The following is an 11,475-nucleotide window of genomic DNA, read 5'->3' on the forward strand; positions in this document are numbered from 1 at the left end:
ATCTGTATTACGTCCCCTGCTGTTTAATCTGTACTAAGAGCAGATTCTTATGAACATTTATGGTAAAACAAGTTGAACAAGGGCAGAGGTTTAAGTACCATGGCAGCTGGATTGTGAGGACTTAGACACGGATGTAGAGATCCGTGTACGAATAGAAATGGCTCGTACGAACTTTCTGAAAATGAGATTTCTACTGTGTGACAGAAGTGTCAGCTAGGAGACACGTCAAACGCTTTGTATATTCAGTACTTCTGCACGGAGCTGAAACACTGTTCTTACAACTCAGCCAATGAACGTCTGCCGAGCGATCCTACCTTACCCCATGTCAATACAGCCCTTGAAGGGCCTTGGCCTATCAACCTAAGGCCTGCAGATTATAAGGTGTCGTGTGGTCAACACGACGAAACCTCTCGGCCGTTATTCTTGGTTCTCTAGACCGGGCTGCCATCTCATCATCACATAGCTCCTCAATTCTAATCACGTAGGCTGAGTGGACCTCGAACAAGCCCTCAGATCCAGGTAAAAATCCCTGACCTGGCCGCGAATCAAACCCGGGGCCTCCGAGTAAGAGGCAGGAACGCTACCCCTTCACCACAGGGCCGGCGTGCGATTCCATCAGTGTGTGCGAAATGATTGATTGATTAATGATTTATCTGTCTAGGCAAGATTAAGGCCAGGTGGCCTGCAGTACCCTCTAGCGACTCTTTGTATCATATACACTATGCTACGTCATCTATTTGATCTTTTTCTGGCTCAAACAATGAGTGTAACATGTGGTGACACATTCTGCATTTTATTTTTGCTATTGTTATGTCTTTTTCTTTTGAAGGGTACAAGTGGTTGTATGGCAAAAATGTCAAAATTTTGTGTACACGATACAACCAAAAGTAACCTACAAACCCTCTCCAAAATATTCCAAAAAACACTGCTTTTTTCAGGTATGTCTTATTTTAACCCTTAAGATCAAACTGAACAGAAAATAAATTAGGCTAATTTCAAATCCCCCTCCCCATAGAATTCCCAAAGTCCGGACGTTCCCCCCCCACCCCGGCACCTAAGATATTATTTTTTAAGACTCGTCATTTTTCGTAATATGCGAGTCCATTATACAGAGAAATAATTTTTTTAAAAATCTAAATTTGGCCTTGGGTCTTTAGAGGTTAAAATCTAACCAGTTTAATGCACTATTTACACCACCTTCTTCACAATTATATATGTACATGTCTACATTAAAATTACATGTTGGCTGCCAACGGCGATATCATGTTGAATACACCGGTACTCATCCGATCACCGTAGTTAAGAAACATTGGGCATGCTCGGTACTTGGATGGGTGAACGCTTGGAAACAACATGTGCCGTTGGCTCAATTCCGTTCTAATTTTTAAAAGAACATTAATGTATAAATAGACAAGAACATTGTGTCTTACCTACTAAATAATTTAAAATGATTATGTATAACAAAATAGTAATTTAATATACTACTTGAAGAGCCAGGGGGGATATGCCAAGCAGATGAAAGAAGAACTCAAGAGGTTAGGAATTGCAGATGAAGAATGTCGTGATAGAGACCAATTCAGGAAAAGACTTTCCAACATAAAAGTTCTGGTTGAAGAAAAGAAAGAGCGCAGAGGGGGAAGATGGACTGAAGAGAGAAGAGCGCAACATTCTGAAAGAATGAAGGCACTGTGGAGAAAGAGGAAGGAAGAAGGGATGATTAGAAGGAAGTGAAGTGGTATTGGCGTGGTCCTAAGTTTGGCCGGTTCGCAAGAAAGAAAGAAAGAAAGAAAGAAGAAACAAAATAGTAATTAATAATATAAAATAACTAATTATCGAGTAAGTAATGAATAACTAAATTATTTATGACTAGAGCCCGTAGCTTTAGGCATTTATATGTCAGAATCCAAACTTAGTGAAACGAGTAAAAAGTATACTAGCCCGGACAACACTTTTGCTATGAGATTTTGCATAAACATTAGGAGTACGGCCTATTAGTGCAACCCCTAAAACTTACGTTACTCTCGCTACATTGAGGAAGAACAGGCTAGGTGATACTTCCTCCTAGCAAAATTTAGTTTGAATTCTAACCTATTACTGAAAGCTTCCGTGGCTCAGGCGGCAGCGCATCGGCCTCTCACCGCTGGGTTCCGTGATTGAAAACTCGGTCACTCCCTGTGAGATTTGTGCTGGACAAAGCGGAGGCGGGACAGATTTTTCTCCGGGTACTCCGGTTTTCCCTGTCATCCTTCATTCCAGAAACACACTCCAATATCATTTCATTTCATTTCATTTCATCTTTCTGTCATTAATCATTGCCCCAGGGGAGTGCGACAAGCTTCCGCAGCCGGCATAATTCCTATCCTCGCCGCAAGATGGAGGCTTCATTCATTTCATCCCTGACTCGACAATGACTGGAAAACAGGTTGAAAGTTTTCATGTCTAACCTATTACTACCTAATATCCGGGCTCTGTCTATGACTAACTAAACTAAAATTATATTTAATGAAACACACATATTTAAATCATGCTGATGCATGAATTTAGCAAGAGTCACCATGTTGAATTATGAGGGTATAAAAGAGAAATCCTTAGAATAGTACAGTTAATAATTAGTCATTCAGTTACACAAGATTCCCACAAACAGCTAATAAAAATGCATTTCCACTTTTTATAGGCCTGATATTCTCAGCAATTTTCTTCCCTTCACGAAATCCAAAAACTGTTAAGGAATTGATGAATGTGGATTGCTTGAACAAGAAGGGGGATGTTACGTGCTCGGGTATTTCTGTCATGCTGTGAGCAGATATATTGAAGGAATTTCTCAGGTAGGTAACATAAGAATAATAAGAAGATGAACAATAAGAAAATCTTCTTCATCATGATGTTAGAAATGTCGTAAAACTCTACACCCAGGATTTCTCTTCAAATATCTTTGGTCGTATTAAGTACCTTTGAAATATCTAAGCATGCTGTGAACACTAACGAGTCTAAGCCCCCTGTACGGGAACACAGGTCTCAAATATCGCTTGTAACGGTTACCCACACCAGGCCTTGTGTTTCGTTTTGCTGTAAAGGTTATGTAATGTGATAGACAGGTACAGCTGTTGGCTATCTTAGCTGACCACAATGATTGATTGTTTTAAACTGCTAGACGTGTTCTGCACTCTTACGCAACTCAGTCTTTTTATTACCGGCAAGTTATTTTCTCCAGTAATCAGACTGCTCTGGTAATTATTGGGCGATAAACAACCAGAAACATATTATATAGACAGTTTTATGCAACGTATTTTGTTCTCTCTTAACTTTCCAACTGATCGATAGTCACTAACTACGCAGTTCTCTGATCGTTAATTGAGATTTTCCTCGTAACGGGAACAGAACGTTCCGGGATGAACTAAAGGGCTCACTTCAACCCATTTCCGCTGTCACCTATAATGCAATTTATAGTCGGAAATGAAGTAAAGGAATACATCATGGAAGTAGATTGTGTGTTAACATGCATATTTTTTTTGGGTCGGGGTCAATAATCGATTTCCCGATACCATTGTAACATACTGACATATCTGATGCTAGTGTAACCAGACCTCCTTCAAGACAATCTCCCATGAAGACAGCCGGGAAGTAGAGATCAGATGTATATGCTGTATAAATCACCAATATAAGCATGCTACTATGTTGCAAAAAGTGGTAAAATATGCATTTAATTATGCACTAGCCTTCATGCTATTGCATACTTCTATGGAATGCAAAATAACATTCCTTTACTAGACTCACGAGATTCCCCAAGTAAATTAATAAAATTATGATAACGAATAAGCAACTGAATAACAAAAAACAAAATTTCACACTCACGAGATTCCCCCACACAAATACATAAACTCATGATAATAAATAAATAAACATCCGAATAAAACCAAAATTTCACACTACTTACAGCTGTTCCACTAGTACAGTTTATCCGTGCATAGTTTGTCAAACGTATCAATCTATTAGTGTTGACTGTTAAAACAATATCCACACTTATCTTAGGTAAGACACAGGTTATTAATTAATACACATGATAAATCAGTGAGTAAGCTTTTAAGAAAACACACAAACCTGAGGAAACACACTTAATTGCACATTCCTCTTTCAGTTTGCACTGCACACCCTACCATTAATGTCCATAAATTGCTTTGCGGTAAACTATAACAGTCTATTCCAAATTTTCTGGTTTATAGCTGTGGCGTTTCTCTGTTAAAACTAGCTTCATTGTGGAAAATGATCTCTCTACATCTACGAATATGGCAGGACAGCGAGTGTAGGTGTTAAACATCCTATCAGTACCAGCCAAATATTTGTTTATAGCTATCACGATGTCGTACCCCGGATTTCGTTTAAGGAAATCACCATATTTTGTTTGCAGACGGAGTCCAAGCTTTCCTAGGATACCTTCCGTTTCATGCTTTATGTTCTCTGTAATGTCCAGCGAATCAAAATGGCGCAACCAACGTGTTTGTAACTTCTCGATTGATTCTGGTATGATTTGGAAGAGTGTCTTGATAAGTGCCAGTTCCCATTGAACCGTTTCATTACGAAAAGTGCTCACGTCATTTGCTTGAAGACTGCAAGTAAAACGAGCACTAACCTCAAAGAAATGCAAATATGCATATGTGCACAATTAAACTTAATAATTTGTCCAATTTCAGCTTCAAACGCACTTCCTTGTTGGTTTTGCAGGCCTACATATCGGCAAACAAAATATGCATTTGAATACAATTCCGATGTCTACTTATCAGTAGGGACTTCGATATGGTGTGACAGTGGTGCCAAGTTTGTAAGACTTTCACTCCTCAGAGTTTCAAGATATGCCACCAGTCACTTCTAATGTTCTTTGGTTTGACCTACCTCGCAAGATAGGGTCAAAACTAAACCGGTTCATGACCTAGTCTGTAGTTTGTGCAGATTCTGTGTTTAAGTGGAACAAGTTATCTTCCGTGGAGCTGAAAAACAAACAGAGAAGCACATCATTCAAAACTGTCCCATGAGAGCACATGGGGGATACATAAAGGATTTTATCTGTGTGACTCCTGCATCAGTAGACTACATTTTGAACTTAGATTTTAGATTGTCATCAACTTTCTTTGTTTCCTTTCCCGTTTTCTATTACATGTAAAGGCATCTCATACGATTAGTAATAATTATAGTAAATGAGCGAAGACCTGAATGAAATTGGCATTAATGAAGGAACCATTCAAGATAGTATAAAATTCATAACCTTAATTCACAAACACAAATTTTCTGTAAAGTCCACTCGACTAAGTACAGGATCGACTGAACAACGTAAAAAGGAAGACAGCGAGAGGGTGAAGAAATAGTGGGAAGTGAAGAAGAAAAACAAAAGAAAGTCGAATGCGCTCCTTAATTGGGCATAAAGAATCAAGAAAATAAATTAATAATATATTTTTGGACATTTGTATAGAACGGATGACACGGGGTTAACCAAACAGATATTCAAATATCTTTGGAACAAGAAGTCAACGAAAACGTGGATTCGTTATGTCAAGAAAGATTTTGAAAGAAATAATCTAAGAGAAGGAGAAGCAACAGACGGAGAGTTTTCTAGAAAGAAAGTGTTAAAAATGGAAGGATTTCAAGGCCGGGAGGGAAAGAAAACAGGATCAAAATTGTCTGAGGACATAGAGAACAGATAAAAGAGACTGCAGGAAGAAGGAATAACAACAAATGATGAAGGAATGACATTGTCACGTGGTCCCTAGAAGAACCTAACGGAGAAATAATAATAATAATTTAATGACATTGTCACGTGGTCCCTAGAAGAACCTAACGGAGAATTAATTATAATAATTTACCGGTTACCTCCATCGGGCGCGTCCCATTGGAATTGGGGAAGCTCGCTGGCTCTGCCGCCAGCAGAGTCAGTGGGTAGTAGGGAAATAAAATACCACCGTGAAAAAAAAACTGGTCCCTTGCCAGGGTTACGGCGAAGACTGGTAAATGACCAGAAGCCAGAAAACATCTTGAGGCAACCTCTAGGGCTAACAACCCTAGTTGTAAAAGGATGGGTACCCGTCCAAAGCAAAGTCAAGTCAAAAAGCATGATGGCACAACATTTCAAGAAACATACCCCAGGGGGTAAATCTTCGGATAAATCCCTCGTCGTGAATGCCACGGCGCACGAGTCTCGTTCGGATTCTGGGGGAGACTCGACATCATGCAAGAGACGAGCCGGAGCGGCTCGGTGTACCCTGAAGAGTCAAAAACTCAGGCCAAAATCTAAAACCTTTCTAGCAACTTTCAACATAAATTCACTTACACACACTGGCAAGCTGAAAACCCTCACCAAAGCTCTTCACGAAAATCAGATATCCATAATTGCCCTACAGGAAACAAGGTACCCAGATGAAGAGATTTTTGAATCCGAAGGCTACCGATTTTTCAAGAGCAAAGCGCAAAGAGGAATCCTCAATGGAGCTGTGATGCTTGGAACCGCGTTTGCTGTTAGAACCAAGATCCTTAAATCGGTTGCAAATTTCGAACCTGTGAATGACAGATTGTCTATACTCACAATTAAATGCGCGAACAAAACCTACGCCCTAGTTAATGCACATGCTCCTACAAACGATAAGAACAAGTCTGATCCAGATGAAGTTGATAATTTCTGGGACCTACTGGATGAAAAATTAAACAAAATCCCCAAACACCATGTCAAGCTTCTTTTGGGTGACTTCAATGCCCAACTAGGTCGTGAACAGAAGTACAAGAAAGTTATAGGAAATTACCCTGCTCACAAAAGAACCAATCCCAACGGCAAAAGACTGGTGTCCATTTGCGAAAATCACAACCTGCAGGTCATGTCGACCCACTTTCGCCATCTACCCAGAAAGCAAATGACTTGGCGTTCTCCCGTCCAAGCTCTCGGAGAGTTCCAAATTGATCACGTTGCAATCTCCAGAAGAAACAGCCCTGAGATTATGAATGTCAAGGTAAAGAAAGGCATCAATGTGGCCTCAGATCATTACATGTCTCTTATCAAATTCAAACCAATTCCCGCAAACACAAGGAAGACAACCAAACAGATCACACGCTTTGACAATGATAAACTTCGGCAAAGGGTCGAGGAGTTCCAGGAGAAGGCTAGACCAAGTGACTGTGACTTTAACAACGCCAAAAGTCTCCTTGTTGAGGCCGCCAAAGACGTTGCAGAAATCAAGAGAAGCAAAAAGCATGCCTGGTGGAATGGTACCTGCGAATCAGTCCTCCAAGAAAGACTCAATGCATGGAAACAGTACTACTCTACGAAATCAGAAAATGATTGGGAAACCTACAAAACCCAACGTGCCCAAGTAGCTAGGGTGTTCAGAACTGAGAAACGTAAATACGAAAAATCTCTCATTGAAAAGATAGAACAAAACTTTAGGAAGAATGAAAGCAGAGAGTACTACAGAGCCTTCAAACGCAAACTCACTGGCTATAAACCACCATCTCTATGCTTTGAGCGAAAGGACGGCACACTGGCGACGTCAGATGAAGAAAATTGCAGCGTTCTGGCAGATTACTTCAAGAATTTACTTAATTGCTCTAAACCGCAAAGCGCCATTGAGACCAAGGAACCCTTACTCAGGTACCCAGATTCCAGACCACCCGACAGAGATGAAATCAAGCGCCACATTGCCCGTCGCAAAAATAACAAAGCGCCGGGTGAAGACTCAGTAGTAGCAGAACTATGGAAATATGCCACAGAGGAATCACTTGATATCTTGCAAAAGCAAATAGAAGAAATTTGGAACAAGGAGACCCTACCCGAAGATTGGAAAATAGCTTTGATCCATCCACTACACAAAAAAGGCAGCATGAAGAACATCAACAACTACAGAGGAATATCTTTGCTACCCGTGACTTACAAAATTCTATCACTTGCCATTCTGGAGCGTTTGGAAGCACAAGTCGAACATCAAATAGGTGAATACCAAGGAGGGTTCAGAAAAGGTTGCTCAACAGCTGAACAGATCTAAAATCTCAAAACGATCATCAGATATTGTACACTAAGGTCCAAGCAGTATGTGTCCGTCTTTGTGGACTTTAAGAAAGCGTACGACTCCATTGACCGGGAAGTCCTGCTAAACATCTTAAATGAATTTGGAGTTGATTTGAAACTGCTGGCATTAATTAGAGCCACCCTGACCGATACAAAATCCAAGGTGAAGTTCCACGGATGTCTCTCGCATTCCTTTGACATCAAAACAGGAGTCCGACAAGGTGATGGGCTATCCCCGATACTCTTCAACTGTGTTCTTGAAAAGATCATCAGAACCTGGCGGGTGAGATTACAGGAAACCAACTACAGTCCATTGAGAATAGGAACCAAATCTAAGGGGATCGCAACAGACTGCTTAGCATTTGCCGATGATATTGCTGTTCTCTCAAACGACATAGAAACTGCTAGAGCTCAAGTTGAAATTTTAAAGAAAATTGCCGAACAAACTGGTTTGCAGATATCGTTTGAGAAAACAGAAGTAATGACTAACATCAAAGAGGCTCCACCAAACCTCCATACAAAATACGGGGACATCAGCCGAGTAGACAAATTCAAATACCTGGGTGAGATCATCATGAAAAATGGACTGGACAAAGAAGCACTTCACAATCTACAACAAAAAATGCCTTTCCCAAAACACCAAGATACGTCACTATGAAGCAGTTCTGAAGCCAGTAGTTCTATATGCAGCCGAAACCTTGTCTCTAAATGCCAACAAAGGACTTCTTGAAGAACTGGAGAAAAGAGAACGCAAAATTGTGAGAGGAATCTTGGGATCAAAGTACAAAAATGGAATCCATCAAAAGAGATCCAACAAGGAAGTCTACAGCAAAATAGAGAAAATTACCGACACAATCAGAAAAAGACGGGCACGATTTTACGCTCATCTGAAAGAATGGACGGAAGAAAGTTAACTAAAGAAATCTTTCACTTTTTTGATACAAACCCCAAAACCACAATTCCCTGGTTTAGAAATACCAAAGAAGACCTGCAAATGCTACATATCTCAGCTGAAGACGCCCTAACAGAGATCTCTTCCGCAAGAAAATATTGACGAACGGGCTAAACCGAGACGAGCAACCGAAGAGAAGACACGGTGCCCCTTGGACAGAGGAGCGTAAGCAGGCCCACTCACAAAGTATGAGGGAAATTTGGGCTCAAAAGAAGGCCAAGTTCAGTGTCAAATGCAACAAGACTTAACGTGGTCCTTGATGGCCCCAGCGAATTATATAATAATAATAATAATAATAATAATAATAATAATAATAATAATAATAATAATAATAATAATAATAATAATAAGTCAGTAGCGTCATCTGGTTTAATGTGTGCATTAAGACTACATTGAAGGATACCATGGATTCTAGATGAACGAGATACATCTTATGAATATAGGCTTTATAAATCACCCCTTTGCCATTTGAATTTTCTTGCTGAGTACAAATTTGCAAATATAGGAATTAAATTCAACTCTCGCATTCAGATGAATGAATTTACTGTGTCCGGTGACTACCTCAGTTCGTAATAAGTGGAGAGGGTAAAGTTTAATAGCTGCTTTAATCTTCCCATAGTACAGTGAATGAACTTCAATGAGTCATGTCTGAGGCCTTTTTGTTAGTTGTCTCTTAAACATTTATCTATATAAAAATGCATGTGTGTATGTATTTTTCATAATACATATTTTTTTATTGTCTGGATCAGTCAAAATGTTAAAAGTTTTGAATGTTTTACGTATTGGTATATGCAAAGCTGTACGATTACTATAGCTATTAATGCGCTTCAGTTTTAGGGATGTCCTTGCGTACGAATTCTCTGAGGTAAACTACGTTTTATTTGTTTTACGTTAACAGTTTTTAAAGTTTACACTTCATTCGAGCTGATTATTAAGGCAAATCATAACATAAAAAGTTGTTCATTTGTTAATACATTAGCGACACCTAGCGAGTTCATCTGCAAGGTAGAAATGAATTCACACTTGTAAACTAGTAAAGCAGATATAAATACTCGTTTGCACACAAGCAATGGTGTGGATATTAGGGTTCACAATATTATCCAGTCTGTAGAATCTGTTACCTTTGTTCTTACATTACACGTAAATTTCATCGGATTGGAAATTACACGATCAGTAAAAATCTGAACAAAACGTGAAAGTAAACAAGAGTTCAGTAAGATATAATTCTATCTCAAAATAGCTCTTTGTATACAACAGTAGGTAGCAATCGTAGAGCGCGACAGTCTACCCAACTTCCGGAATCTTAGAACGAGATAAATCACAGCCATGTAGATCAAGAACTTTATGACATATCAATGATAATGCAAATTGCTGCAATGTTGAATTAAAATATTGTAATATGAATTTACATATAAATGATACGCCACAATCTGAACAAAGTCCAAATTGTAACGTGAGTCAAAAAACGAAATACATAACTTTTTTCATATTTTTGATTAAAGTACTTGCTTAGCCTGCATGTTGGTGATTATAGTGTGGTTGTTTAGGCAACAATAGATTAGAATGCAGATTGATTTAGCTAGTAGGAAAGGCTTCTAGATAGACAGTAGGCAATGGTATGTTGATAAACGGTGTTAAAAGTCAGGTTGTGAGTTTCACAAATAGGAAAAGTCCTCTCAGTTTTAATTACTGCGTTGATGGGTTGAAAGTTCCTTTTGGGGATCATTGTATGTATCTAGGTGTTAACATAAGGAAAGATCTCCATTGGGGTAATCACATAAATGGGATTGTAAATAAAGGGTATATATCTCTGCACATGGCTCTGGGGGTATTTAGGGGTTGTAGTAAGGATGTAAAGGAGAGGGCGTGTAATTCTCTGGTAAGACCCCAACTAGGGTATGGTTCCCGTGTATGGGACCGTCACCCGGATTACTTGATTCAAGAACAGGAAAAAATCCAAAGAAAAGCAGCTCGATTTGTTCTGTGTGATTTCCGACGAAAGAGTAGCGTTACGAATATATTGCAAAGACTCGGGAGAAAGGAAACGAGCTGGTCATCTAAGTGGTATGTTCAGAGCTGTCAATGGACAAATGGCATGGAATGACATTAGTAGACGAATAAATTTGAGTGTTGTTTGTTAAGGTAGGAAAGATCATAATATGAAGGTAAAGTTGGAATTCAAAAGAGCAAATTGGGGCAAATATTCGTTTGTAGGTAAAAAAAGTTGGGGATTGGAATAATTTACCAAAGGAGGTGTTCAATAAAATTTTCAAATTCTTTCCACTTATTTAAGAAAAGACTAGATAAGCAGCAGCCAGGGAATTTGCCATCTGGGCCCTAAATGCATATCATTGGTGACTGATTGAGAGAGTATCATCTTGTCCGCTCTTACGTAATGGAGCGAGAGTAACATAATTTCCAGGAGTTCTAATAGTCCGTGCCCCTAAAGTTTATGCAAATCTCATAACAGAACTGTTGTGCAGTA

The 11,475-nt window shown here is 39.3% G+C and overlaps 1 pseudogene; it reads left to right on the forward strand.

Moving 5' to 3' along the window:
• The first annotated feature begins 1,248 nt into the window (after window positions 1-1,248).
• LOC136884586 (5S ribosomal RNA) lies at window positions 1,249-1,367 on the forward strand (annotated as a pseudogene).
• Window positions 1,368-11,475: the final 10,108 nt, after the last annotated feature.

The sequence above is a fragment of the Anabrus simplex genome, chromosome 12, assembly GCF_040414725.1.
Source record: "Anabrus simplex isolate iqAnaSimp1 chromosome 12, ASM4041472v1, whole genome shotgun sequence".
Lineage (NCBI taxonomy): Eukaryota > Metazoa > Arthropoda > Insecta > Orthoptera > Tettigoniidae > Anabrus > Anabrus simplex.